This window comes from Rhipicephalus microplus, unplaced genomic scaffold (genome assembly GCF_043290135.1).
Source record: "Rhipicephalus microplus isolate Deutch F79 unplaced genomic scaffold, USDA_Rmic scaffold_59, whole genome shotgun sequence".
NCBI classification, from domain to species: domain Eukaryota; kingdom Metazoa; phylum Arthropoda; class Arachnida; order Ixodida; family Ixodidae; genus Rhipicephalus; species Rhipicephalus microplus.
Genome location: NW_027464632.1, coordinates 1,204,088 through 1,231,974, shown reverse-complemented (window position 1 = coordinate 1,231,974; position 27,887 = coordinate 1,204,088). Strand labels below are relative to the sequence as shown.

Below are 27,887 nucleotides of genomic sequence, written 5' to 3'. Positions count from 1 at the left end.
GTGGGCTCGAAACTCCAAGCTTTCAGTTAACAGCCGATCGCGCTAGCCAATTGCGCCACGGAGACAGTCCTGCTCCACTCTCACCACCATCAGAACATATCTTCAAAGCTATCAGCCCAAAGAAAAAAGCGCCGCACCACCACCGGGTGGGCTCGAACCTCCAACCTTTCGGTTAACAGTCGATCGCGCTAGCCAATTGCGCCACGGAGACAGTCCTGCTTCACTCTCACCACCATCAGAACATATCTTCAAAGCTATCAGCCCATAGAAAAAAGCCCGCACCACCACCGGGTGTGCTCGAACCTCCAACTTTTCGGTTAACAGCTGAACGCGCTAGCCAATTGCGCCACGGAGACAGTCCTGCTCGACTCTAGCCACCATCAGAACATATCTTTAAAGCTATCAGCCCAAAGAAAAAAAAGCAACACAGCACTCCCGGGAGGGCTCGAACCTCCAACCTTTCGGTTAACAGCCGATAGCGCTAGCCAATTGCGCCACGGAGACAGTCGTGCTCCACTCTCACCACCATCAGAACATTTCTTCGGAGCTATCAGCCCAAAGAAAAAAAAAGCGCCGCACCGGGTGGGCTCGAACCTCCAACCTTTCGGTTAACAGCAGATCGCGCTAGCCAATGGCGCCACGGAGACAGTCGTGCTCCACGCTCACCACCGTCAGAACATTTCTTCAGAGCTATCAGCCCAAAGAAAAAAAAGCGCCGCACCACCACCTGGTGTGCTCGAACCTCCAACCTTTACGTTAACAGCGGATCGCGCTAGCCAATTGGGCCACGGAGACAGTCGTGCTCCACTCTCACCACCATTAGAACATATCTTCAAAGCTATCAGTGCAAAGAAAAAAGCAACACACCACTCCTGGGAGGGCTCAAACCTCTATTTTTCGGTTAACAGCCGAACGTGCAGGCCAATTGCGCCACGGAGACAGTCGTGCTCAGATCTGACCACCGTGAGAACATGTCTCTAAAGTTATCAGCGCAAAGAAAAAAGCAACACACCACTCCCAGGAGGGCTCGAACCTCCAACCTTTCGCTTAACAGCCGATCGCGCTAGCAAATTGCGCCATGGAGCCAGTCCTGCTTTACTCTCACCACCATCAGAACATATCTTCAAAGCTATCAGCCCAAGGAAAAAAAGTGCCGCACCAAACCGGGTGGGCTCGAACCTCCAACTTTTCGGTTAACTGCAAATCGCGCTAGCCAACTGCGCCACGGAGACAGTCGTGCTCTACTCTCACCACCATCTGAACATATCTTCAAAGCTATCAGCTCAAAGAAAAAAAAGCGCCGCACCACTACCGGGTGGGCTCGAAACTCCAAGCTTTCAGTTAACAGCCGATCGCGCTAGCCAATTGCGCCACGGAGACAGTCCTGCTCCACTCTCACCACCATCAGAACATATCTTCAAAGCTATCAGCCCAAAGAAAAAAAGCGCCGCACCACCACCGGGTGGGCTCGAACCTCCAAGCTTTCGGTTAACAGTCGATCGCGCTAGCCAATTGCGCCACGGAGACAGTCCTGCTTCACTCTCACCACCATCAGAACATATCTTCAAAGCTATCAGCCCATAGAAAAAAGCCCGCACCACCACCGGGTGTGCTCGAACCTCCAACTTTTCGGTTAACGGCCGAACGCGCTAGCCAATTGCGCCACGGAGACAGACCTGCTCGACTCTAGCCACCATCAGAACATATCTTTAAAGCTATCAGCCCAAAGAAAAAAAAGCAACACACCACTCCCGGGAGGGCTCGAACCTCCAACCTTTCGGTTAACAGCCGATAGCGCTAGCCAATTGCGCCACGGAGACAGTCGTGCTCCACTCTCACCACCATCAGAACATTTCTTCGGAGCTATCAGCCCAAAGAAAAAAAAAGCGCCGCACCACCACCTGGTGGGCTCGAACCTCCAACCTTTACGTTAACAGCGGATCGCGCTAGCCAATTGGGCCACGGAGACAGTCGTGCTCCACTCTCACCACCATTAGAACATATCTTCAAAGCTATCAGTGCAAAGAAAAAAGCAACACACCACTCCCGGGAGGGCTCAAACCTCCTATTTTTCGGTTAACAGCCGAACGTGCAGGCCAATTGCGCCACGGAGACAGTCGTGCTCAGATCTGACCACCGTGAGAACATGTCTCTAAAGTTATCAGCGCAAAGAAAAAAGCAACACACCACTCCCAGGAGGGCTCGAACCTCCAACCTTTCGCTTAACAGCCGATCGCGCTAGCAAATTGCGCCATGGAGCCAGTCCTGCTTTACTCTCACCACCATCAGAACATATCTTCAAAGCTATCAGCCCAAAGAAAAAAAGTGCCGCACCAAACCGGGTGGGCTCGAACCTCCAACTTTTCGGTTAACTGCAAATCGCGCTAGCCAACTGCGCCACGGAGACAGTCGTGCTCCACTCTCACCACCGCCAGGACATTTCTTCAGAGCTATCAGCCCAAAAAAACAAGCGCCGCACCACCACCAGGCGGGCTCGAATCTCCAACCTTTCAGTCAACAGCAGATCGCGCTAGCCATTTGCGCCACAGAGACAGTCGTGCTCCACTCTCACCACCATCAGAACATATCTTCAAAGCTATCAGCGAAAAGAAAAAAAAGCGACACACCACCACCGGGTGGGCTCGAACCTCCAACCTTTCGGTTAACAGTCGATCGCGCTAGCCAATTGCGCCACGGAGACAGTCCTGCTTCACTCTCACCACCATCAGAACATATCTTCAAAGCTATCAGCCCATAGAAAAAAGCCCGCACCACCACCGGGTGTGCTCGAACCTCCAACTTTTCGGTTAACGGCCGAACGCGCTAGCCAATTGCGCCACGGAGACAGACCTGCTCGACTCTAGCCACCATCAGAACATATCTTTAAAGCTATCAGCCCAAAGAAAAAAAAAGCAACACACCACTCCCGGGAGGGCTCGAACCTCCAACCTTTCGGTTAACAGCCGATAGCGCTAGCCAATTGCGCCACGGAGACAGTCGTGCTCCACTCTCACCACCATCAGAACATTTCTTCGGAGCTATCAGCCCAAAGAAAAAAAAGCGCCGCACTACCACCGGGTGGGCTCGAACCTCCAACCTTTCGGTTAACAGCCGATCGCGCTCGCCAATTGCGCCATGGAGACAGTCGTGCTCCACTCTCACTAACATCAGAACATATCTTCAAAGCTATCAGCCCAAAGAAAAAAAGCGGCGCACCACCCCCGGGTGGGCTCGAAACTCCAACCTTTCGGTTACCAGCCGATCGCGCTAGCCAATTGCGCCACGGAGACAGTCCTGCTCCACTCTCACCCCCATCAGAACATATCTTCAAAGCTATCAGCTCAAAGAAAAAAAAGCGCCGCGCCGCTACCGGGTGGGCTCGAAACTCCAAGCTTTCAGTTAACAGCCGATCGCGCTAGCCAATTGCGCCACGGAGACAGTTCTGCTCCACTCTCACCACCATCAGAACATATCTTCAAAGCTATCAGCCCAAAGAAAAAAAGCGCCGCACCACCACCGGGTGGGCTCGAACCTCCAACCTTTCGGTTAACAGTCGACCGCGCTAGCCAATTGCGCCACGGAGACAGTCCTGCTTCACTCTCACCACCATCAGAACATATCTTCAAAGCTATCAGCCCATAGAAAAAAGCCAGCACCACCACCGGGTGTGCTCGAACCTTCAACCTTTCGGTTAACGGCCGAACGCGCTAGCCAATTGCGCCACGGAGACAGTCCTGCTGCACTCTAGCCATCATCAGAACATATCTTTAAATCTATCAGCCCAAAGAAAAAAAAGCAACACACCACTCCCGGGAGGGCTCGAACCTCCAACCTTTCGGTTAACAGCCGATTGCCCTAGCCAATGGCGCCACGGAGACAGTCCTGCTCCACGCTCATCACCGTCAGAACATTTCTTCAGAGCTATCAGCCCAAAGAAAAAAAAGCGCCGCACCACCACTTGGCGGGCTCGAACCTCCAACCTTTACGTTAACAGCGGATCGCGCTAGCCAATTGGGCCACGGAGACAGTCGTGCTCCACTCTCACCACCATTAGAACATATCTTCAAAGCTATCAGCGAAAAGAAAAAAAAGCGACACACCGTCCCCGGGTGGGCTCAAACCTCCAACCTCTCGGTTAACAGCCGATCGCGCTAGCCGATTGCGCCACGGAGACCGTCCTGCTATACTCTCACCACCATCAGAACATATCTTCAAAGCTATCAGTCCAAAGAAAAAAAGCGACACACCGTCCCCAGTGGGCTCGAAGCTCCAAGCTTTCGGTTAACAGCCGATCACGCTAGCCAATTGCGCAACGGAGACAGTCCAGCTCCACTCTCACCACCATCAGAACATATCTTCAAAGCTATCAGCCCAAAGAAAAAAAAGCGCCGCACTACCACCGGGTGGGCTCGAACCTCCAACCTTTCGGTTAACAGCCGATCGCGCTCGCCAATTGCGCCATGGAGACAGTCGTGCTCCACTCTCACTAACATCAGAACATATCTTCAAAGCTATCAGCGCAAAGAAAAAAAAGCGACACACCGTCCCCGGGTGGGCTCGAAACTCCAACCTTTCGGTTAACAGCCGATCGCGCTAGCCAATTGCGCCACGGAGACAGTCCTGCTCCACTCTCACCCCCATCAGAACATATCTTCAAAGCTATCAGCTCAAAGAAAAAAAAGCGCCGCGCCGCTACCGGGTGGGCTCGAAACTCCAAGCTTTCGGTTAACAGCCGTTCGCGCTAGCCAATTGCGCCACGGAGACAGTCCTGCTCTACTCTCACCACCATCAGAACATATCTTCAAAGCTATCAGCCCAAAGAAAAAAAGCGCCGCACCACCACCGGGTGGGCTCGAACCTCAAACATTTTTGTTAACAGTCGATCGCGCTAGCCAATTGCGCCACGGAGACAGTCCTGCTTCACTCTCACCACCATCAGAACATATCTTCAAAGCTATCAGCCCATAGAAAAATAAGCCCACACCACCACCGGGTGGGCTCGAACCTCCAACCTTTTGGTTAACAGCCGATCGCGCTAGCCAATTGCGCCACGGAGAGAGTCGTGCTCCACTCTCAATACCATCAGAACATATCTTCGAAGCTATCAGCCCAAAGAAAAAAAAAGTGCCGCACCACCACCGGGTGGGCTCGAACCTCCAACTTTTTGGTTACCTGCAAATCGCGCTAGCCAACTGCGCCACGGAGACAGTCGTGCTCCACTCTCACCACCGTCCGAACATTTCTTCACAACTATCAGCCCAAAGAAAAAGAAGCGCCGCACCACCACCGGGTGGGCTCGAACCTGCAACCTTTCGGTCAACAGCAGATCGCGCAGGCCAATTGCGCCACGGAGACAGTCGTGCTCCACTCTCACCACCATCAGAACATATCTTCAAAGCTGTCAGCGAAAAGAAAAAAAAGCGACACACCGTCGCCGGGTGGGCTCAAACCTCCAACCTCTCGGCTAACAGCCGATCGCGCTGGACAATTGCGCCACGGAGACAGTCCTGCTATACTCTCACCACCATCAGAACATATCTTCAAAGCTATCAGTCCAAAGAAAAAGAGCGCCGCACCACTCCGGGTGGGCTCGAACCTCCAACCTTTCGTCTAACACCCGATCGCGCTAGCCAATTGCGCCATGGAGACAGTCATTCTCCACTCTCACTAACATCAGAACATATCTTCAAAGCTGTCAGCCCAAAGAAAAAAAAGCGGCGCACCACCCCCGGGTGGGCTCGAACCTCCATCCTTTCTGTTAACAGCCGATTGCGCTAGCCAATTGCGCCACGTAGACAGACGTGCTTCACTCTCACAACCATCAGAACATATCTTCAAAGCTACCAGCGCAAAGAAAAAAAAGCGACACACCGTCCACGGGTGGGCTCGAAACTCCAACCTTTCGGTTAACCGCCGATCGCGCTAGCCAATTGCGCCACGGAGATAGTCCTGCTCCACTCTCACCACCATCAGAACATAACTTCAAAGCTATCAGCTCAAAGAAAAAAAAGCGCCGCGCCACTACCGGGTGGGCTCGAAACTCCAAGCTTTCGGTTAACAGCCGATCGCGCTAGCCAATTGCGCCACGGAGACAGTCCTGCTCTACTCTCACCACCATCAGAACATATCTTCAAAGCTATCAGCCCAAAGAAAAAAAGCGCCGCACCACCACCGGGTGGGCTCGAACCTCAAACCTTTTGGTTAACAGTCGATCGCGCTAGCCAATTGCGCCACGGAGACAGTCCTGCTTCACTCTCACCACCAACAGAACATATCTTCAAAGCTATCAGGCCATAGAAAAATAAGCCCACACCACCACCGGCTGGGCTCGAACCTCCAACCTTTCGGTCAACAGCAGATCGCGCTAGCCAATTGCGCCACGGACTCAGTCGTGCTCCACTCTCACCACCATCAGAACATATCTTCAAAGCTATCAGCGAAAAAAAACGCGACACACCGTCCCCGGGTGGGCTCAAACCTCCAACCTCTCGGTTACCAGCCGATCGCGAAAGCCAATTGCGCCACGGAGACAGTCCTGCTACACTCTAACCACCATCAGAACATAACTTCAAAGCTATCAGCCCAAAGAAAAAAAGCGCCGCACCACCCCCGGGTGGGCTCGAACCTCCAACCTTTCGGCTAACAGCCGATCGCGCTAGCCATTTGCGCCACGGAGACAGTCGTGCTCCACTTTCATCACCATCAGAACATATCTTCAAAGCTATCAGCCCAAAGAAAAAAAGCGCCGCACCCCCCCCCCAGGTGGGCTCCAACCTCCAACCTTTCGGCTAACAGCCGATCGCTCTAGCCAATTGCGCCACGGAGACAGTCATGCTCCACTCTCACCACCATCAGAACATATCTTCAAAGCTATCAGCCCAAAGAAAAAAAAAGCGCCGCACTACCACCGGGTGGGCTCTAACCTCCAACCTTTCGGTTAACAGCCGATCGCGCTCGCCAACTGCGCCATGGAGACAGTCGTGCTCCACTCTCACCAACATCAGAACATATCTTCAAAGCTATCAGCCCAAAGAAAAAAAAGCGCCGCACCACCCCCGGCCGGGCTCGAACCTCCATCCTTTCTGTTAACAGCCGATAGCGCTAGCCAATTGCGTCACGGAGACAGTCGTGCTCCACTCTCACCACCATTAGAACATATCTTCAAAGCAATCAGCGCAAAGAAAAAAAGCGACACACCGTCCCCGGGTGGGCTCGAAACTCCAACCTTTCGGTTAACAGTCGATCGCGCTAGCCAATTGCGCCACGGAGACAGTCCTGCTTCACTCTCACCACCATCAGACCATATCTTCAAAGCTATCAGCCCATAGAAAAAAGCCCGCACCACCACCGGGTGTGCTCGAACCTCCAACCTTTCGGTTAACGGCCGAACGCGCTAGCCAATTGCGCCACGGAGACAGTCCTGCTCCACTCTAGCCACCATCAGAACATATCTTTAAAGCTATCAGCCCAAAGAAAAAAAAAGCAACACACCACTCCCGGGAGGGCTCGAACCTCCAACCTTTCGGTTAACAGCCGATAGCGCTAGCCAATTGCGCCACAGAGACAGTCGTGCTCCACTCTCACCACCATCAGAACATTTCTTCGGAGCTATCAGCCCAAAGAAAAAAAAGCGCCGCACCACCACCGGGTGGGCTCGAACCTCCAACCTTTCGGTTAACAGCCGATCGCGCTAGCCAATGGCGCCACGGAGACAGTCGTGCTCCACGCTCACCACCGTCAGAACATTTCTTCAGAGCTATCAGCCCAAAGAAAAAAAGCGCCGCACCAACACCTGGTGGGCTCGAACCTCCAACCTTTACGTTAACAGTGGATCGCGCTAGCCAATTGGGCCACGGAGACAGTCGTGCTCCACTCTCACCACCATTAGAACATATCTTCAAAGCTATCAGCGCAAAAAAAGCAACACACCACTCCCGGGAGGGCTCAAACCTCCAAATTTTCGGTTAACAGCCGAACATGCTGGCCAATTGCGCCACGGAGGCAGTCGTGCTCAGATCTGACCACTGTGAGAACATGTCTCTAAAGTTATCAGCGCAAAGAAAAAAGCAACACACCACTCCCAGGAGGGCTCGAACCTCCAACCTTTCGGCTAACAGCCGATCGCGATAGCCAATTTCGTCACGGAGACAGGCGTGCTCCACTCTCACCACCATTAGAACATATCTTCTAAGCAATCAGCGCAAAGAAAAAAAAAGCGACACACCGTCCCCGGGTGGGCTCGAAACTCCAACTTTTCGGTTAACAGCCGATCGCGCTAGCCAATTGCGCCACGGAGACAGTCCTGCTCTACTCTCACCACCATCAGAACATATCTTCAAAGCTATCAGCTCAAAGAAAAAAAAGCGCCGCACCACTACCGGGTGGGCTCGAAACTCCAAGCTTTCAGTTAACAGCCGATCGCGCTAGCCAATTGCGCCACGGAGACAGTCCTGCTCCACTCTCACCACCATCAGAACATATCTTCAAAGCTATCAGCCCAAAGAAAAAAGCGCCGCACCACCACCGGGTGGGCTCGAACCTCCAACCTTTCGGTTAACAGTCGATCGCGCTAGCCAATTGCGCCACGGAGACAGTCCTGCTTCACTCTCACCACCATCAGAACATATCTTCAAAGCTATCAGCCCATAGAAAAAAGCCCGCACCACCACCGGGTGTGCTCGAACCTCCAACTTTTCGGTTAACAGCCGAACGCGCTAGCCAATTGCGCCACGGAGACAGTCCTGCTCGACTCTAGCCACCATCAGAACATATCTTTAAAGCTATCAGCCCAAAGAAAAAAGCAACACACCACTCCTGGGAGGGCTCAAACCTCCTATTTTTCGGTTAACAGCCGAACGTGCAGGCCAATTGCGCCACGGAGACAGTCGTGCTCAGATCTGACCACCGTGAGAACATGTCTCTAAAGTTATCAGCGCAAAGAAAAAAGCAACACACCACTCCCAGGAGGGCTCGAACCTCCAACCTTTCGCTTAACAGCCGATCGCGCTAGCAAATTGCGCCATGGAGCCAGTCCTGCTTTACTCTCACCACCATCAGAACATATCTTCAAAGCTATCAGCCCAAGGAAAAAAAGTGCCGCACCAAACCGGGTGGGCTCGAACCTCCAACTTTTCGGTTAACTGCAAATCGCGCTAGCCAACTGCGCCACGGAGACAGTCGTGCTCTACTCTCACCACCATCTGAACATATCTTCAAAGCTATCAGCTCAAAGAAAAAAAAGCGCCGCACCACTACCGGGTGGGCTCGAAACTCCAAGCTTTCAGTTAACAGCCGATCGCGCTAGCCAATTGCGCCACGGAGACAGTCCTGCTCCACTCTCACCACCATCAGAACATATCTTCAAAGCTATCAGCCCAAAGAAAAAAAGCGCCGCACCACCACCGGGTGGGCTCGAACCTCCAACCTTTCGGTTAACAGTCGATCGCGCTAGCCAATTGCGCCACGGAGACAGTCCTGCTTCACTCTCACCACCATCAGAACATATCTTCAAAGCTATCAGCCCATAGAAAAAAGCCCGCACCACCACCGGGTGTGCTCGAACCTCCAACTTTTCGGTTAACGGCTGAACGCGCTAGCCAATTGCGCCACGGAGACAGACCTGCTCGACTCTAGCCACCATCAGAACATATCTTTAAAGCTATCAGCCCAAAGAAAAAAAAAGCAACACACCACTCCCGGGAGGGCTCGAACCTCCAACCTTTCGGTTAACAGCCGATAGCGCTAGCCAATTGCGCCACGGAGACAGTCGTGCTCCACTCTCACCACCATCAGAACATTTCTTCGGAGCTATCAGCCCAAAGAAAAAAAAAGCGCCGCACCACCACCTGGTGGGCTCGAACCTCCAACCTTTACGTTAACAGCGGATCGCGCTAGCCAATTGGGCCACGGAGACAGTCGTGCTCCACTCTCACCACCATTAGAACATATCTTCAAAGCTATCAGTGCAAAGAAAAAAGCAACACACCACTCCCGGGAGGGCTCAAACCTCCTATTTTTCGGTTAACAGCCGAACGTGCAGGCCAATTGCGCCACGGAGACAGTCGTGCTCAGATCTGACCACCGTGAGAACATGTCTCTAAAGTTATCAGCGCAAAGAAAAAAGCAACACACCACTCCCAGGAGGGCTCGAACCTCCAACCTTTCGCTTAACAGCCGATCGCGCTAGCAAATTGCGCCATGGAGCCAGTCCTGCTTTACTCTCACCACCATCAGAACATATCTTCAAAGCTATCAGCCCAAAGAAAAAAAGTGCCGCACCAAACCGGGTGGGCTCGAACCTCCAACTTTTCGGTTAACTGCAAATCGCGCTAGCCAACTGCGCCACGGAGACAGTCGTGCTCCACTCTCACCACCGCCAGGACATTTCTTCAGAGCTATCAGCCCAAAAAAACAAGCGCCGCACCACCACCAGGCGGGCTCGAATCTCCAACCTTTCAGTCAACAGCAGATCGCGCTAGCCATTTGCGCCACAGAGACAGTCGTGCTCCACTCTCACCACCATCAGAACATATCTTCAAAGCTATCAGCGAAAAGAAAAAAAAGCGACACACCGTCCGCGGGTGGGCTCAAACCTCCAACCTCTCGGTTAACAGCCGATCGCGCTAGCCGATTGCGCCACGGAGACAGTCCTGCTATACTCTCACCACCATCAGAACATATCTTCAAAGCTATCAGCCCATAGAAAAAAGCCAGCACCACCACCGGGTGTGCTCGAACCTTCAACCTTTCGGTTAACGGCCGAACGCGCTAGCCAATTGCGCCACGGAGACAGTCCTGCTGCACTCTAGCCATCATCAGAACATATCTTTAAATCTATCAGCCCAAAGAAAAAAAAGCAACACACCACTCCCGGGAGGGCTCGAACCTCCAACCTTTCGGTTAACAGCCGATTGCGCTAGCCAATGGCGCCACGGAGACAGTCCTGCTCCACGCTCATCACCGTCAGAACATTTCTTCAGAGCTATCAGCCCAAAGAAAAAAAAGCGCCGCACCACCACTTGGCGGGCTCGAACCTCCAACCTTTACGTTAACAGCGGATCGCGCTAGCCAATTGGGCCACGGAGACAGTCGTGCTCCACTCTCACCACCATTAGAACATATCTTCAAAGCTATCAGCGAAAAGAAAAAAAAGCGACACACCGTCCCCGGGTGGGCTCAAACCTCCAACCTCTCGGTTAACAGCCGATCGCGCTAGCCGATTGCGCCACGGAGACAGTCCTGCTATACTCTCACCACCATCAGAACATATCTTCAAAGCTATCAGTCCAAAGAAAAAAAGCGACACACCGTCCCCAGTGGGCTCGAAACTCCAAGCTTTCGGTTAACAGCCGATCACGCTAGCCAATTGCGCAACGGAGACAGTCCAGCTCCACTCTCACCACCGTCCGAACATTTCTTCACAACTATCAGCCCAAAGAAAAAGAAGCGCCGCACCACCACCGGGTGGGCTCGAACCTGCAACCTTTCGGTCAACAGCAGATCGCGCAGGCCAATTGCGCCACGGAGACAGTCGTGCTCCACTCTCACCACCATCAGAACATATCTTCAAAGCTGTCAGCGAAAAGAAAAAAAAAGCGACACACCGTCGCCGGGTGGGCTCAAACCTCCAACCTCTCGGCTAACAGCCGATCGCGCTGGACAATTGCGCCACGGAGACAGTCCTGCTATACTCTCACCACCATCAGAACATATCTTCAAAGCTATCAGTCCAAAGAAAAAGAGCGCCGCACCACTCCGGGTGGGCTCGAACCTCCAACCTTTCGTCTAACACCCGATCGCGCTAGCCAATTGCGCCATGGAGACAGTCATTCTCCACTCTCACTAACATCAGAACATATCTTCAAAGCTGTCAGCCCAAAGAAAAAAAAGCGGCGCACCACCCCCGGGTGGGCTCGAACCTCCATCCTTTCTGTTAACAGCCGATCGCGCTAGCCAATTGCGCCACGTAGACAGTCGTGCTTCACTCTCACAACCATCAGAACATATCTTCAAAGCTACCAGCGCAAAGAAAAAAAAGCGACACACCGTCCACGGGTGGGCTCGAAACTCCAACCTTTCGGTTAACAGCCGATCGCGCTAGCCAACTGCGCCACGGAGATAGTCCTGCTCCACTCTCACCACCATCAGAACATAACTTCAAAGCTATCAGCTCAAAGAAAAAAAAGCGCCGCGCCACTACCGGGTGGGCTCGAAACTCCAAGCTTTCGGTTAACAGCCGATCGCGCTAGCCAATTGCGCCACGGAGACAGTCCTGCTCTACTCTCACCACCATCAGAACATATCTTCAAAGCTATCAGCCCAAAGAAAAAAAGCGCCGCACCACCACCGGGTGGGCTCGAACCTCAAACCTTTTGGTTAACAGTCGATCGCGCTAGCCAATTGCGCCACGGAGACAGTCCTGCTTCACTCTCACCACCAACAGAACATATCTTCAAAGCTATCAGGCCATAGAAAAATAAGCCCACACCACCACCGGCTGGGCTCGAACCTCCAACCTTTCGGTCAACAGCAGATCGCGCTAGCCAATTGCGCCACGGACTCAGTCGTGCTCCACTCTCACCACCATCAGAACATATCTTCAAAGCTATCAGCGAAAAAAAACGCGACACACCGTCCCCGGGTGGGCTCAAACCTCCAACCTCTCGGTTACCAGCCGATCGCGAAAGCCAATTGCGCCACGGAGACAGTCCTGCTACACTCTCACCACCATCAGAACATAACTTCAAAGCTATCAGCCCAAAAAAAAAAAGCGCCGCACCACCCCCGGGTGGGCTCGAACCTCCAACCTTTCGGCTAACAGCCGATCGCGCTAGCCATTTGCGCCACGGAGACAGTCGTGCTCCACTTTCATCACCATCAGAACATATCTTCAAAGCTATCAGCCCAAAGAAAAAAAGCGCCGCACCTCCCCCCCGGGTGGGCTCCAACCTCCAACCTTTCGGCTAACAGCCGATCGCTCTAGCCAATTGCGCCACGGAGACAGTCATGCTCCACTCTCACCACCATCAGAAGATATCTTCAAAGCTATCAGCCCAAAGAAAAAAAAAGCGCCGCACTACCACCGGGTGGGCTCTAACCTCCAACCTTTCGGTTAACAGCCGATCGCGCTCGCCAACTGCGCCATGGAGACAGTCGTGCTCCACTCTCACCAACATCAGAACATATCTTCAAAGCTATCAGCCCAAAGAAAAAAAAGCGCCGCACCACCCCCGGCCGGGCTCGAACCTCCATCCTTTCTGTTAACAGCCGATAGCGCTAGCCAATTGCGTCACGGAGACAGTCGTGCTCCACTCTCACCACCATTAGAACATATCTTCAAAGCAATCAGCGCAAAGAAAAAAAAGCGACACACCGTCCCCGGGTGGGCTCGAACCTCCATCCTTTCGGTTAACAGTCGATCGCGCTAGCCAATTGCGCCACGGAGACAGTCCTGCTTCACTCTCACCACCATCAGAACATATCTTCAAAGCTATCAGCCCATAGAAAAAAGCCCGCACCACCACCGGGTGTGCTCGAACCTCCAACCTTTCGGTTAACGGCCGAACGCGCTAGCCAATTGCGCCACGGAGACAGTCCTGCTCCACTCTAGCCACCATCAGAACATATCTTTAAAGCTATCAGCCCAAAGAAAAAAAAAGCATCACACCACTCCCGGGAGGGCTCGAACCTCCAACCTTTCGGTTAACAGCCGATAGCGCTAGCCAATTGCGCCACGGAGACAGTCGTGCTCCACTCTCACCACCATCAGAACATTTCTTCGGAGCTATCAGCCCAAAGAAAAAAAAGCGCCGCACCACCACCGGGTGGGCTCGAACCTCCAACCTTTCGGCTAACAGCCGATCGCGCTAGCCAATGGCGCCACGGAGACAGTCGTGCTCCACGCTCACCACCGTCAGAACATTTCTTCAGAGCTATCAGCCCAAAGAAAAAAAAGCGCCGCACCAACACCTGGTGGGCTCGAACCTCCAACCTTTACGTTAACAGTGGATCGCGCTAGCCAATTGGGCCACGGAGACAGTCGTGCTCCACTCTCACCACCATTAGAACATATCTTCAAAGCTATCAGCGCAAAAAAAGCAACACACCACTCCCGGGAGGGCTCAAACCTCCAAATTTTCGGTTAACAGCCGAACATGCTGGCCAATTGCGCCACGGAGGCAGTCGTGCTCAGATCTGACCACTGTGAGAACATGTCTCTAAAGTTATCAGCGCAAAGAAAAAAGCAACACACCACTCCCAGGAGGGCTCGAACCTCCAACCTTTCGGCTAACAGCCGATCGCGATAGCCAATTGCGTCACGGAGACAGGCGTGCTCCACTCTCACCGCCATTAGAACATATCTTCTAAGCAATCAGCGCAAAGAAAAAAAAAGCGACACACCGTCCCCGGGTGGGCTCGAAACTCCAACTTTTCGGTTAACAGCCGATCGCGCTAGCCAATTGCGCCACGGAGACAGTCCTGCTCTACTCTCACCACCATCAGAACATATCTTCAAAGCTATCAGCTCAAAGAAAAAAAAGCGCCGCACCACTACCGGGTGGGCTCGAAACTCCAAGCTTTCAGTTAACAGCCGATCGCGCTAGCCAATTGCGCCACGGAGACAGTCCTGCTCCACTCTCACCACCATCAGAACATATCTTCAAAGCTATCAGCCCAAAAAAAAAAGCGCCGCACCACCACCGGGTGGGCTCGAACCTCCAACCTTTCGGTTAACAGTCGATCGCGCTAGCCAATTGCGCCATGGAGACAGTCCTGCTTCACTCTCACCACCATCAGAACATATCTTCAAAGCTATCAGCCAATAGAAAAAAGCCCGCACCACCACCGGGTGTGCTCGAACCTCCAACTTTTCGGTTAACAGCCGAACGCGCTAGCCAATTGCGCCACGGAGACAGTCCTGCTCGACTCTAGCCACCATCAGAACATATCTTTAAAGCTATCAGCCCAAAGAAAAAAAAGCAACACACCACTCCCGGGAGGGCTCGAACCTCCAACCTTTCGGTTAACAGCCGATAGCGCTAGCCAACTGCGCCACGGAGACAGTCGTGCTCCACTCTCACCACCATCAGAACATTTCTTCGGAGCTATCAGCCCAAAGAAAAAAAAAGCGCCGCACCGCCACCGGGTGGGCTCGAACCTCCAACCTTTCGGTTAACAGCAGATCGCGCTAGCCAATGGCGCCACGGAGACAGTCGTGCTCCACGCTCACCACCGTCAGAACATTTCTTCAGAGCTATCAGCCCAAAGAAAAAAAAGCGCCGCACCACCACCTGGTGGGCTCGAACCTCCAACCTTTACGTTAACAGCGGATCGCGCTAGCCAATTGGGCCACGGAGACAGTCGTGCTCCACTCTCACCACCATTAGAACATATCTCCAAAGCTATCAGTGCAAAGAAAAAAGCAACACACCACTCCTGGGAGGGCTCAAACCTCCTATTTTTCGGTTAACAGCCGAACGTGCAGGCCAATTGCGCCACGGAGACAGTCGTGCTCAGATCTGACCACCGTGAGAACATGTCTCTAAAGTTATCAGCGCAAAGAAAAAAGCAACACACCACTCCCAGGAGGGCTCGAACCTCCAACCTTTCGCTTAACAGCCGATCGCGCTAGCAAATTGCGCCATGGAGCCAGTCCTGCTTTACTCTCACCACCATCAGAACATATCTTCAAAGCTATCAGCCCAAAGAAAAAAAGTGCCGCACCAAACCGGGTGGGCTCGAACCTCCAACTTTTCGGTTAACTGCAAATCGCGCTAGCCAACTGCGCCACGGAGACAGTCGTGCTCTACTCTCACCACCATCTGAACATATCTTCAAAGCTATCAGCTCAAAGAAAAAAAAGCGCCGCACCACTACCGGGTGGGCTCGAAACTCCAAGCTTTCAGTTAACAGCCGATCGCGCTAGCCAATTGCGCCACGGAGACAGTCCTGCTCCACTCTCACCACCATCAGAACATATCTTCAAAGCTATCAGCCCAAAGAAAAAAAGCGCCGCACCACCACCGGGTGGGCTCGAACCTCCAACCTTTCGGTTAACAGTCGATCGCGCTAGCCAATTGCGCCACGGAGACAGTCCTGCTTCACTCTCACCACCATCAGAACATATCTTCAAAGCTATCAGCCCATAGAAAAAAGCCCGCACCACCACCGGGTGTGCTCGAACCTCCAACTTTTCGGTTAACGGCCGAACGCGCTAGCCAATTGCGCCACGGAGACAGACCTGCTCGACTCTAGCCACCATCAGAACATATCTTTAAAGCTATCAGCCCAAAGAAAAAAAAAGCAACACACCACTCCCGGGAGGGCTCGAACCTCCAACCTTTCGGTTAACAGCCGATAGCGCTAGCCAATTGCGCCACGGAGACAGTCGTGCTCCACTCTCACCACCATCAGAACATTTCTTCGGAGCTATCAGCCCAAAGAAAAAAAAAGCGCCGCACCACCACCGGGTGGGCTCGAACCTCCAACCTTTCGGTTAACAGCAGATCGCGCTAGCCAATGGCGCCACGGAGACAGTCGTGCTCCACGCTCACCACCGTCAGAACATTTCTTCAGAGCTATCAGCCCAAAGAAAAAAAAGCGCCGCACCACCACCTGGTGGGCTCGAACCTCCAACCTTTACGTTAACAGCGGATCGCGCTAGCCAATTGGGCCACGGAGACAGTCGTGCTCCACTCTCACCACCATTAGAACATATCTTCAAAGCTATCAGCGCAAAAAAAAGCAACACACCACTCCCGGGAGGGCTCAAACCTCCAAATTTTCGGTTAACAGCCGAACATGCTGGCCAATTGCGCCACGGAGGCAGTCGTGCTCAGATCTGACCACTGTGAGAACATGTCTCTAAAGTTATCAGCGCAAAGAAAAAAGCAACACACCACTCCCAGGAGGGCTCGAACCTCCAACCTTTCGGCTAACAGCCGATCGCGATAGCCAATTGCGTCACGGAGACAGGCGTGCTCCACTCTCACCACCATTAGAACATATCTTCTAAGCAATCAGCGCAAAGAAAAAAAAAGCGACACACCGTCCCCGGGTGGGCTCGAAACTCCAACTTTTCGGTTAACAGCCGATCGCGCTAGCCAATTGCGCCACGGAGACAGTCCTGCTCTACTCTCACCACCATCAGAACATATCTTCAAAGCTATCAGCTAAAAAAAAAAAGGGCCGCACCACTACCGGGTGGGCTCGAAACTCCAAGCTTTCAGTTAACAGCCGATCGCGCTAGCCAATTGCGCCACGGAGACAGTCCTGCTCCACTCTCACCACCATCAGAACATATCTTCAAAGCTATCAGCCCAAAAAAAAAAGCGCCGCACCACCACCGGGTGGGCTCGAACCTCCAACCTTTCGGTTAACAGTCGATCGCGCTAGCCAATTGCGCCACGGAGACAGTCCTGCTTCACTCTCACCACCATCAGAACATATCTTCAAAGCTATCAGCCCATAGAAAAAAGCCCGCACCACCACCGGGTGTGCTCGAACCTCCAACTTTTCGGTTAACAGCCGAACGCGCTAGCCGATTGCGCCACGGAGACAGTCCTGCTCGACTCTAGCCACCATCAGAACATATCTTTAAAGCTATCAGCCCAAAGAAAAAAAGCAACACACCACTCCCGGGAGGGCTCGAACCTCCAACCTTTCGGTTAACAGCCGATAGCGCTAGCCAACTGCGCCACGGAGACAGTCGTGCTCCACTCTCACCACCATCAGAACATTCCTTCGGAGCTATCAGCCCAAAGAAAAAAAAAGCGCCGCACCGCCACCGGGTGGGCTCGAACCTCCAACCTTTCGGTTAACAGCAGAACGCGCTAGCCAATGGCGCCACGGAGACAGTCGTGCTCCACGCTCACCACCGTCAGAACATTTCTTCAGAGCTATCAGCCCAAAGAAAAAAAAGCGCCGCACCACCACCTGGTGGGCTCGAACCTCCAACCTTTACGTTAACAGCGGATCGCGCTAGCCAATTGGGCCACGGAGACAGTCGTGCTCCACTCTCACCACCATTAGAACATATCTCCAAAGCTATCAGTGCAAAGAAAAAAGCAACACACCACTCCTGGGAGGGCTCAAACCTCCTATTTTTCGGTTAACAGCCGAACGTGCAGGCCAATTGCGCCACGGAGACAGTCGTGCTCAGATCTGACCACCGTGAGAACATGTCTCTAAAGTTATCAGCGCAAAGAAAAAAGCAACACACCACTCCCAGGAGGGCTCGAACCTCCAACCTTTCGCTTAACAGCCGATCGCGCTAGCAAATTGCGCCATGGAGCCAGTCCTGCTTTACTCTCACCACCATCAGAACATATCTTCAAAGCTATCAGCCCAAAGAAAAAAAGTGCCGCACCAAACCGGGTGGGCTCGAACCTCCAACTTTTCGGTTAACTGCAAATCGCGCTAGCCAACTGCGCCACGGAGACAGTCGTGCTCTACTCTCACCACCATCTGAACATATCTTCAAAGCTATCAGCTCAAAGAAAAAAAAGCGCCGCACCACTACCGGGTGGGCTCGAAACTCCAAGCTTTCAGTTAACAGCCGATCGCGCTAGCCAATTGCGCCACGGAGACAGTCCTGCTCCACTCTCACCACCATCAGAACATATCTTCAAAGCTATCAGCCCAAAGAAAAAAAGCGCCGCACCACCACCGGGTGGGCTCGAACCTCCAACCTTTCGGTTAACAGTCGATCGCGCTAGCCAATTGCGCCACGGAGACAGTCCTGCTTCACTCTCACCACCATCAGAACATATCTTCAAAGCTATCAGCCCATAGAAAAAAGCCCGCACCACCACCGGGTGTGCTCGAACCTCCAACTTTTCGGTTAACGGCCGAACGCGCTAGCCAATTGCGCCACGGAGACAGACCTGCTCGACTCTAGCCACCATCAGAACATATCTTTAAAGCTATCAGCCCAAAGAAAAAAAAAGCAACACACCACTCCCGGGAGGGCTCGAACCTCCAACCTTTCGGTTAACAGCCGATAGCGCTAGCCAATTGCGCCACGGAGACAGTCGTGCTCCACTCTCACCACCATCAGAACATTTCTTCGGAGCTATCAGCCCAAAGAAAAAAAAGCGCCGCACCACCACCGGGTGGGCTCGAACCTCCAACCTTTCGGTTAACAGCAGATCGCGCTAGCCAATGGCGCCACGGAGACAGTCGTGCTCCACGCTCACCACCGTCAGAACATTTCTTCAGAGCTATCAGCCCAAAGAAAAAAAAGCGCCGCACCACCACCTGGTGGGCTCGAACCTCCAACCTTTACGTTAACAGCGGATCGCGCTAGCCAATTGGGCCACGGAGACAGTCGTGCTCCACTCTCACCACCATTAGAACATATCTTCAAAGCTATCAGTGCAAAGAAAAAAGCAACACACCACTCCCGGGAGGGCTCAAACCTCCTATTTTTCGGTTAACAGCCGAACGTGCAGGCCAATTGCGCCACGGAGACAGTCGTGCTCAGATCTGACCACCGTGAGAACATGTCTCTAAAGTTATCAGCGCAAAGAAAAAAGCAACACACCACTCCCAGGAGGGCTCGAACCTCCAACCTTTCGCTTAACAGCCGATCGCGCTAGCAAATTGCGCCATGGAGCCAGTCCTGCTTTACTCTCACCACCATCAGAACATATCTTCAAAGCTATCAGCCCAAAGAAAAAAAGTGCCGCACCAAACCGGGTGGGCTCGAACCTCCAACTTTTCGGTTAACTGCAAATCGCGCTAGCCAACTGCGCCACGGAGACAGTCGTGCTCCACTCTCACCACCGCCAGGACATTTCTTCAGAGCTATCAGCCCAAAAAAAGAAGCGCCGCACCACCACCAGGCGGGCTCGAATCTCCAACCTTTCAGTCAACAGCAGATCGCGCTAGCCATTTGCGCCACAGAGACAGTCGTGCTCCACTCTCACCACCATCAGAACATATCTTCAAAGCTATCAGCGAAAAGAAAAAAAAGCGACACACCGTCCGCGGGTGGGCTCAAACCTCCAACCTCTCGGTTAACAGCCGATCGCGCTAGCCGATTGCGCCACGGAGACAGTCCTGCTATACTCTCACCACAATCAGAACATATCTTCAAAGCTATCAGTCCAAAGAAAAAAAGCGCCGCACCACTCCGGGTGGGCTAGAACCTCCAACCTTTCGGCTAACAGCCGATCGCACTAGCCGATTGCGCCACGGAGACAGTCGTGCTCCACTTTCACCACCATCAGAACATATCTTCAAAGCTATCACCGCAAAGAAAAAAAAGCGACACACTGTCTCCGGGTGGGCTCGAAACTCCAACTTTTCGGGTAAGAGCCGAACGCGCTAGCCAATTGCGCCACGGAGACAGTCCTGCTCTACTCTCACCACCATCAGAACATATCTTCAAAGCTATCAGCTCAAAGAAAAAAAAAGCGCCACACCACTACCGGGTGGGCTCTAACCTCCAACCTTTCGGTTAACAGCTGATCGCGCTCGCCAATTGTGCCACGAAGACAGTGAGGCTCCACTTTCACCACCGTCAGAACATTTCTTCAGAGCTATCAGCCCAAAGAAAAAAAGCAACACACCACTCCCGGGAGGGCTCGAACCTCCAACCTTTCGGTTAACAGCCGATAGCGCTAGCCAATTGCGCCACGGAGACAGTCGTGCTCCACTCTCACCACCGTCAGAACATTTTTTCGGAGCTATCAGCCCAAAAAAAAAGCGCCGCACTACCACCGGGTGGGCTCGAACCTCCAACCTTTCGGTTAACAGCCGATCGCGCTAGCCAATGGCGCCACAGAGACAGTCGTGCTCCACTCTCACCACCATCAGAACATATCTTCAAAGCTATCAGCGAAAAGAAAAAAAAAGCGACACACCGTCCCCGGGTGGGCTCAAACCTCCAACCTCTCGGTTAACAGCCGATCGCGCTAGCCAATTGCGCCACGGAGACAGTGAGGCTCCACTTGCACCACCATCAGAACATATCTTCAAAGCTATCAGCCCAAAAAAAAAAGCGGCGAACCACCCCCGGGTGGGCTCAAACCTCCATACTTTCTGTTAACAGCCGATCGCGCTATTCAATTGCGCCACGGAGACAGTGAGGCTCCACTTTCACCACCAGCAGAACATATCTTCAAAGCTATCAGCGCAAAAAAAAGCGACACACCGTTCCCGGGTGGGCTCGAAACTCCAACCTTTCGGTTAACAGCCGATCGCGCTAGCCAATTGCGCCACGGAGACAGTCCTGCTCTACTCTCACCACCATCAGAACATATCTTCAAAGCTATCAGCCCAAAGAAAAAAAGCGCCGCACCACAACCGGGTGGGCTCGAACCTCCAACCTTTCGGTTAACAGTTTATCGCGCTAGCCAACCGCGCCACGGAGACAGTCCTGCTTCACTCTCACCACCATCAGTACATATCTTCAAAGCTATCAGCCCATAAAAAAAAGCCCGCACCACCACCGGGTGTGCTCGAACCTTTAACCTTTCGGTTAACGGCCGAACGCGCTAGCCAATTGCGCCACGGAGACTGTCCTGCTCCACTCAAGCCAACATCAGAACATATCTTTAAAGCTATCAGCCCAAAGAAAAAAAAGCAACACACCACTCCCGGCAGGGCTCGAACCTCCAACCTTTCGGTTAACAGCCGATAGCGCTAGCCAATTGCGCCACGGAGACAGTCGTGCTCCACTCTCACCACCGTCAGAACATTTCTTCGGAGCTATCAGCCCAAAGAAAAAAATGCGCCGCACCACCACCGGGAGGGCTCGAACCTCCAACCTTTCGGTTAACAGCCGATCGCGCTAGCCAATGGCGCCACAGAGACAGTCGTGCTCCACTCTCACCACCATCAGAACATATCTTCAAAGCTATCAGCGAAAAGAAAAAAAAAGCGACACACCGTCCCCGGGTGGGCTCAAACCTCCAACCTCTCGGTTAACAGCCGATCGCGCTAGCCAATTGCGCCACGGAGACAGTCCTGCTATACTCTCACCACCATCAGAACATATCTTCAAAGCTATCAGTCCAAAGAAAAAAAGCGCCGCACCACTCCGTGTGGGCTCGAACCTCCAACCATTCGTCTAACAGCCGCTCGCGCTAGCCAATTGCGCCACGCAGACAGTCGTGCTCCACTTTCACCACCATCAGAACATATCTTCAAAGCTATCACCGCAAAGAAAAAAAAGCGACACACTGTCCCCGGGTGGGCTCGAAACTCCAAGCTTTCGGTTAACAGCCGATCACGCTAGCCAATTGCGCCACGGAAACAGTCATGCTCCACTCTCACCACCATCAGAACATATCTTCAAAGCTATCAGCCCAAAGAAAAAAAAAGCGCCGCACTACCACCGGGTGGGCTCTAACCTCCAACCTTTCGGTTAACAGCCGATCGCGCTCGCCAATTGCGCCATGGAGACAGTCGTGCTCCACTCTCACCAACATCAGAACATATCTTCAAAGCTATCAGCCCAAAGAAAAAAAAGCGCCGCACAACTCCCGGCCGGGCTCGAACCTCCATCCTTTCTGTTAACCGCCGATCGCGATAGCCAATTGCGTCACGGCGACAGTCGTGCTCCACTCTCACCACCATTAGAACATATCTTCAAAGCAATCAGCGCAAAGAAAAAAAAAGCGACACACCGTCCCCGAGTGGTCTCGAAACTCCAACTTTTCGGTTAACAGCCGATCGCGCTAGCCAAATGCGCCACGGAGACAGTCCTGCTCTACACTCACCACCATCAGAACATATCTTCAAAGCTATCAGCTCAAAGAAAAAAAAGCGCCGCACCACTACCGGGTGGGCTCGAAACTCCAAGCTTTCAGTTAACAGCCGATCGCGCTAGCCAATTGCGCCACGGAGACAGTCCTGCTCCACTCTCACCACCATCAGAACATATCTTCAATGCTATCAGCGCAAAGAAAAAAAAAGCGACACACCGTCCCCAGTTGGGCTCGAAACTCCAACCTTTCGGTTAACAGCCGATCGCGCTAGCCAATTGCGTCACGGAGACAGTCCTGCTCCACTCTCACCACCATCAGAACATATCTTCAAAGCTATCAGCTCAAAGAAAAAAAAGCGCCGAGCCACTACCGGGTGGGCTCGAAACTCCAGCCTTTCGGTTAACAGCCGATCGCGCTAGCCAATTGGGCCACGGAGACAGTCGTGCTCCACTCTTAGCCCCATCAGAACATATCGCCAAAGCTATCAGCACAAAAGAAAGAGCAACACACCACTCTCGGGAAGGCTCAAAACTACAACCTTTCGGTTAACTGCCGATCGCGCTAGCCAATTGCGCCACGGAGACAGTAGTGCAGCACTCCCACCTCCGTCAGGATATTTCTTCAGGGCTATTAGCCCAAAGAAAAAAAGCGCCGCACCACCACCGGGTGGGGGAGAGGTGTGTTGCTTTTTTCTTTGCGCTGATAACTTTAGAGACATGTTCTCACGGTGGTGAGATCTGAGCACGACTGTCTCTGTGGCGCAATTGGCCAGCACGTTCGGCTGTTAACCGAAAAATTGGAGGTTTGAGCCCTCCCGGGAGTGGTGTATTGCTTTTTTCTTTGCGCTGATAGCTTTGAAGATATGTTCTAATGGTGGTGAGAGTGGAGCACGACTGTCTCCGTGGCCGAATTGGCTAGCGCGATCGGCTGTTAACCGAAAGGTTGGAGGTTCGAGCCCACCCGGTGTTGGTGCGGCGCTTTCTTTTTTGGGCAGATAGCTCCGAAGAAATGTTCTGACGGTGGTGAGAGTGGAGCACGACTGTCTCCGTGGCGCAATTGGCTAGCGCTATCGGCTGTTAACCGAAAGGTTGGAGGTTCGAGCCCTCCCGAGAGTGGTGTGTTGCCTTTTTTTCTTTGGGCTGATAGCTTTAAAGATACGTTCTGATGGTGGCTAGAGAGGAGCAGGACTGTCTCCTTGGCGCAATTGGCTAGCGCGATCGGCTGTTAACTGAAAGCTTGGAGTTTCGAGTCCACCCGGTAGTGGTGCGGCGCTTTTTTTTCTTTGAGCTCATAGCTTTGAAGATATGTTCTGATGGTGGTGAGAGTGGAGCAGGACTGTCTCCGTGGCGCAATTGGCTAGCGCGATCGGCTGTTAACCGAAATGTAGGAAATTCGAGCCCACCCGGGGACGGTGTGTCGCTTTTTTTTTCTATGCGCTGATAGCTTTGAAGATATGTTCTGATGGTGGTGAGAGTGGAGCACGACTGTTTCCGTGGCGCAATTGGCTAGCGCGATCGGCTGTTAACAGAAAGGATGGAGGATTCGAGCCCACCCGGAGGTTGTGCGCCGCTTTTTTTTCTTTAAGCTGATAGCTTTGAAGATATGTGCTGATGTTAGTGACAGTGGAGCACGACTGTCTCCATGGCGCAATTGGCGAGCGCGATCGGCTGTTAACCGAAAGGTTGGAGGTTGGAGCCCACCCGGTGGTAGTGCAGCGCTTTTTTTCTTTGGGCTGATAGCTTTGAAGATATGTTCTGATGGTGGTGAGAGTGGAGCAGGACTGTCTCCGTTGCGCAATTGGCTAGCGTGATCGGCTGTTAACCGAAAGCTTGGAGTTTCGAGCCCACTGGGGACGGTGTGTCGCTTTTTTGCGCTGATAGCTTTGAAGATATGTTCTGATGGTGATGAAAGTGGAGCCTGACTGTCTCCGTGGCGCAATTGGCTAGCGCGATCAGGCTGTCAGACGAAAGGTTGGAGGTTCGAGCCCACCCGGAGTGGTGCGGCGCTTTTTTGTCTTTGGACTGATAGCTTTGGAGATATGTTCTGATGGTGGTGAGAGTATAGCAGGACGGTCTCCGTGGCGCAATTGGCTAGCGCGATCGGCTGTTAACCGAGAGGTTGGAGGTTTGAGCCCACCCGGGGACGTTGTGTCGCTTTTTTTTTCCTTTTCGCTGATAGCTTTGAAGATATGTTCTGATGGTGGTTAGAGTGGAGCACGACTGTCTCTGTGGCTCAATATGCTAGCGCGATCTGCTGTTGACTGAAAGGTTGGAGGTTGGAGCCCACCTGGTGGTGGTGCGGCGCGTCTTTTTCTTTGGGCTGATAGCTCTGAAGAAATGTCCTGGCGGTGGTGAGAGTGGAGCACGACTGTCTCCGTGGCGCAGTTGGCTAGCGCGATTTGCAGTTAACCGAAATGTTGGAGGTTCGAGCCCACCCGGTGGTGGTGCGGCACTTTTTTTTCTTTGGGCTGATAGCTTTGAATATATGTTCTGATGGTGGTGAGAGTATAGCAGGACTGCCTCCGTGGCGCAATTTGCTAGCGCGATCGGCTGTTAAGCGAAAAGTTGGAGGTTCGAGCCCTCCTGGGAGTGGTTTGTTGCTTTTTTCTTTGCGCTGATAACTTTAGAGACATGTTCTCACGGTGGTGAGATCTGAGCACGACTGTCTCCGTGGCGCAAATGGCCAGCACGTTCGGCTGTTAACCGAAAAATTGGAGGTTTGAGCCCTCCCGGGAGTGGTGTGTTGCTTTTTTCTTTGCGCTGATAGCTTTGAAGATATGTTCTAATGGTGGAGAGAGTGGAGCACGACTTTCTGCGTGGCCGAATTGGCTAGCGCGATCCGCTGTTAACGTAAAGGTTGGAGGTTCGAGCCCACGAGGTGGTGGTGCGACGCTTTTTTTTCTTTGGGCTGATAGCTATGAAGAAATGTTCTGACGGTGGTGAGCGTGGAGCACGACTGTCTCCGTGGCGCCATTGGCTAGCGCGCTCGGCTGTTAACCGAAAGGTTGGAGGTTCGAGCCCACCCGGTGGTGGTGCGGCGCTTTTTTTTCTTTGGGCTGATAGCTCCGAAGAAATGTTCTGACGGTAGTGAGAGTGGAGCACGACTGTCTCCGTGGCGCAATTGGCTAGCGCTATCGGCTGTTAACTGAAAGGTTGGAGGTTCGAGCCCTCCCGGGAGTGGTGTGTTGCTTTTTTTTCTTTGGGCTGATAGCTTTAAAGATATGTTCTGATGGTGGCTAGAGTGGAGCAGGACTGTCTCCTTGGTGCAATTGGCTAGCGCGTTCGGCCGTTAACCGAAAGGTTGGAGGTTCGAGCACACCCGGTGGTGGTGCGGGCTTTTTTCTATGGGCTAATAGCTGTGAAGATATGTTCTGATGGTGGTGAGAGTGAAGCAGGACTGTTTCCGTGGCGCAATTGGCTAGCGCGATCGACTGTTAACCGAAAGGTTGGAGGTTCGAGCCCGCCCGGTAGTGGTGCGGCGCTTTTTTTTATTTGAGCTGATAGCTTTGAAGATATGTTCTGATGGTGGTGAGAGTGGAGCATGACTGTCTCCGTGGCGCAATTGGCTAGCGTGATCGGCTGTTAACCGAAAACTTGGAGTTTCGAGCCCACCCGGGGACGGTGTGTCGCTTTTTTTTCTTTGCGGTGATAGCTTTGAAGATATGTTCTGATGGTGGTGAAAGTAGAGCACGACTGTCTCCTTGGCGGAATTGGCTAGCGCGATCGGCTGTTAGCCGAAAGGTTGGAGGTTCGAGCCCACCCGGGGGTGGTGCGGCGCTTTTTTTGTTTGGGCTGATAGCTTTGAAGATATGTTCTGATGGTGGTGAGAGTGTAGCAGGACTGTCTCCGTGGCGCAATTGGCTTGCGCGATCGGCTGGTAACCGAGAGGTTGAAGGTTTGAGCCCACCCGGGGACGGTGTGTCGCTTTTTTTTCGCTGATAGCTTTGAAGATAGGTTCTGATGGTGGTGAGAGTGGAGCAGGACTGTCTCCGTGGCGCAATTGGCTAGCGCGATCGGCTGTTAACCGAAAGGTTGGAGTTTCGAGCCCACCCGGGGACAGTGTGTCGCTTTTTTTTTCTTTGCGCTGATAGCTTTGAAGATATGTTCTGATGGTGGTGAGAGTGGAGCACGACTGCCTCCATGGCGCAATTGGCTAGCGCGATCGGCTTTTAACAGAAAGGATGGAGGATTCGAGCCCACCCGGGGGTGGTGCGCCGCTTTTTTTTCTTTGGGCTGATAGCTTTGAAGATATGTTCTGATGTTAGTGACAGTGGAGCACGACTGTCTCCATGGCGCCATTGGCGAGCGCGATCGGCTGTTAACCGAAAGGTTGGAGGTTGGAGCCCACCCGGTGGTAGTGCAGCGCTTTTTTTTCTTTGGGCTGATAGCTTTGAAGATATGTTCTGATGGTGGTGAGAGTGGAGCAGGACTGTCTCCGTTGCGCAATTGGCTAGCGTGATCGGCTGTTAACCGAAAGCTTGGAGTTTCGAGCCCACTGGGGACGGTGTGTCGCTTTTTTTGCGCTGATAGCTTTGAAGATATGTTCTGATGGTGGTGAAAGTGGAGCCTCACTGTCTCCGTGGCGCAATTGGCTAGCGCGATCCGCTGTTAACGTAAAGGTTGGAGCTTCGAGCCCACCAGGTGGTGGTGCGGCGCTTTTTTTTCTTTGGGCTGATAGCTCTGAAGATATATTCTGATGGTGGTGAAAGTGGAGCACGACTGTCTCCGTGACGCAATTGGCTAGCGCGATCGGCTGTTAGCCGAATGGTTCGAGGTTCGAGCCCACCCGGGGGTGGTGCGGCGCTTTTTTTCTTTGGGCTGATAGCTTTGAAGATATGTTCTGATGGTGGTGAGAGTGTAGCAGGACTGTCTCCGTGGCGCAATTGGCTTGCGCGATCGGCTGGTAACCGAGAGGTTGGAGGTTTGAGCCCACCCGGGGACGGTGTGTCGCTTTTTTTTTCGCTGATAGCTTTGAAGATATGTTCTGATGGTGGTGAGAGTATAGCAGGACTGCCTCCGTGGCGCAATTTGCTAGCGCGATCGGCTGTTAAGCGAAAAGTTGGAGTTTCGAGCCCTCCTGGGAGTGGTTTGTTGTTTTTTTCTTTGCGCTGATAACTTTAGAGACATGTTCTCACGGTGGTGAGATCTGAGCACGACTGTCTCCGTGGCGCAA

The 27,887-nt window shown here is 52.9% G+C and overlaps 6 non-coding genes across 6 annotated transcripts; 2 read left to right on the top strand and 4 right to left on the bottom strand.

The window, feature by feature from the left end:
- Positions 1 to 4,100: 4,100 nt before the first annotated feature.
- TRNAN-GUU (transfer RNA asparagine (anticodon GUU)) lies at positions 4,101 to 4,174 on the bottom strand. Its single transcript has one exon. It is a non-coding gene; the product is annotated as a tRNA-Asn (tRNA).
- Positions 4,175 to 11,160: 6,986 nt separating this feature from the next.
- Positions 11,161 to 11,234, bottom strand: TRNAN-GUU (transfer RNA asparagine (anticodon GUU)). The gene has a single exon. It is a non-coding gene; the product is annotated as a tRNA-Asn (tRNA).
- Positions 11,235 to 20,867: 9,633 nt separating this feature from the next.
- Positions 20,868 to 20,941, bottom strand: TRNAN-GUU (transfer RNA asparagine (anticodon GUU)). The gene has a single exon. It is a non-coding gene; the product is annotated as a tRNA-Asn (tRNA).
- A 953-nt stretch (positions 20,942 to 21,894) lies between these two features.
- On the bottom strand, positions 21,895 to 21,968 carry TRNAN-GUU (transfer RNA asparagine (anticodon GUU)). The gene has a single exon. It is a non-coding gene; the product is annotated as a tRNA-Asn (tRNA).
- Positions 21,969 to 24,786: 2,818 nt separating this feature from the next.
- On the top strand, positions 24,787 to 24,860 carry TRNAN-GUU (transfer RNA asparagine (anticodon GUU)). The gene has a single exon. It is a non-coding gene; the product is annotated as a tRNA-Asn (tRNA).
- Positions 24,861 to 27,582: 2,722 nt separating this feature from the next.
- Positions 27,583 to 27,656, top strand: TRNAT-GGU (transfer RNA threonine (anticodon GGU)). The gene has a single exon. It is a non-coding gene; the product is annotated as a tRNA-Thr (tRNA).
- The last annotated feature ends 231 nt before the right edge of the window (positions 27,657 to 27,887 follow it).